Here is a 2,587-nt window from a genome sequence, read left to right as displayed (position 1 = left end):
GAAATCGTATAAATTATTGAATGAACGAGTGATCGATTAATGTACTTACATTAACTCTTCTCTCTTATTTGCGGAGCGTGTGTCTGCGAGTATTGAAATGTACACTCGTCGGCGTACAAAAGGAGACTAACGAAATAATAATCAAAGTAAATAAAAGTCTTGTATGTATGTTACACGAAATCAATGACGCTGTGACGAAAATTGCCAAGTATTAAAATATTTAATTGAAATTATTTTGTTTTTCGCATGATACGATCTTTGTGTTGTTAAACGAATGTATTATTGTTTATATATTAGTTTTTTGTAATGCATGTATATGAAAACTGTTTAAACAATTGTAAAATTATAGAAAATATTAATTTTTGAGCTTTCGCCTTTAGAAACATAGATTCTCGATATTCACTCATCGGAATATAAAAAAAAAACTAATTCAAAATTCTTATGTAGCTACATAGGAAATGTATACAAAGAAATGAAATGTATTTGTTTGTGCTTACCTTTGCATCCAAAGGACGGATTTTTTGAAGAAATAACGAATGAAGCGTACTAATTTACACAGGTCAGTAGTTTCACAGATTGGAGCCAATGTTTTTACACTCGATTCCGTGGATTTGTGTGAATGTGTGCAGCATCTGTGACAGCAACGAGAAAGTGAGTATTTTTGTTCGCAAATTTTGCGATGAAAAAGAGATATTTTTCCAAAATATGATATTGGTCAATATCCTACTGCTTTTCAAAATTTATATAGATCAATAATGTTCGAAAATCTAGACTAAATCTCTGTTTTTTCTTACCTTATTCCGATCAATTTCTTCTTCCTTGCAGCTTCTTCTTCTTTCAAAGCCATTAGAACTTCTGCCTACCAACGAGTACACAATAAATACTTTCGAATAGAAATTATTTAATAATTTGTATTTATAGCACAATCTATAGACAAATATAATTAAATATCTTTCCGAATATTTACAAGAGATATTAATCATAGAAAGTTAAATTCATTGATTATTCGATTTATTACCTAGTCGTTTCTTGACTCCCGAAGTAAGAGAGAGAGAAGAAGCATGGGTTGGTACATTACGACGCGGGAATCTACGCATTTGGCGGGAATTTTATGAATTAATAGAAAACGTGAAGATGTTTGATAACCATTCTCAATGATTTTTTTGCGATTGAATATTATATTCTGTGCTATTTTGTCAATAAAATATTAAGAAAAATTAATATATTTATTAGTGCGTTATATTTCTAAAATGACGCAGATACATGTGCCGCTTCTAGCTTAACTAACTAGTTTACGTTGTAAATGACGCCATTGCTGCTTCAGTTCGTATCAAGCAAACACTTCGCCCCGTCCCTCTCGTTAATTATAATTAGCAAATTTTTTCTAACGTACACCTGATTATTATACACCAATCGATAGTTAAACACACGATTTTTAAGAGGCCGCGTTCGCAAGTCGAGATATTATGGCGTTCAAAAGATATTCACGAAAATAAAATCAGCCTTTCGTTGATTTCCCGGAGAGCTATTGCGTCACATTTTTGTTGACTTTTTCAGTTGATTTTTACAATATCGATACTTCTCTCGCTTTTTAATAATGCTCTGATCAATAATTTTGCGTTTATAATTATGATTGATCGATATTTCGTATTATATTCAATTTTCATATATATTCATACACAAGCACACACACACACACACACACACGTATGGATTTTTTACACATTATATATACACATACACTCTTCTAATCTTCTCCTTTTTTCATATACATTTTACATACACTTTCAATTGTATCCTGTATTAATTGAGATTTCACATTTTTCAGATTTTCAAGAATTTCACGAGACAGAACAGTAGAGCGTCGAATTAGAATCAGTGTTATCGTTGCATCGTTTTTCGTATGCCGGAATCAAAAGGATGTTCGCCGTTTGAAGGATCAACGTCTACTGCCGGTAAGTCAACTTCTTTCTTTGTCGTTTTCTGAGTAATTGTGAAGGATGAGAAAACATAATCCGTGATTGTATATAATGCGATCGAATTCTCGTACTTTTTGAAGAATGATGCGTGTATAATATACGTATTTATGTGAATATGGATATACGATTTTTACGTATGTCGATGCTTTGTGCCGATTGGACGTTCGTTTGCATGTATGAACTGTCTATGTGTAAAAATAGCTGTGTTTTTTCTCTCTTTTCTTTGTCCTATGCTTTCGCTTCGAATAGAAATACTTTGTAAGAAATAATTTGGGTAGTATTGTCCAAAAGTAATGCGATTTTCGTGGTATAATACTCCTCGCCTATATGCGTTTCAATGTATTAGTTCTCTATGTATTTATTTACATATGTATCATTTCTTCGTCGTGTCTTTCTTTTCGATAGTCGCGCTTTCTCGATTATATACAATTATTATCGATCCATGATACATTACTTCGATCGTACTTATTCGATATGTATAAATAAAAATTCGAAGAGATATTATTTTTTTCATATACCTTCAAATATATATCATTAGATATATATATATACGCCTAAATACATCAAATCATTTAATTATTTCGATTTAACTGCTCATTATTTCGCGC

This window comes from Vespula pensylvanica, chromosome 16 (assembly GCF_014466175.1).
Source record: "Vespula pensylvanica isolate Volc-1 chromosome 16, ASM1446617v1, whole genome shotgun sequence".
Lineage (NCBI taxonomy): Eukaryota > Metazoa > Arthropoda > Insecta > Hymenoptera > Vespidae > Vespula > Vespula pensylvanica.
This window is presented reverse-complemented; position numbering follows the sequence as displayed.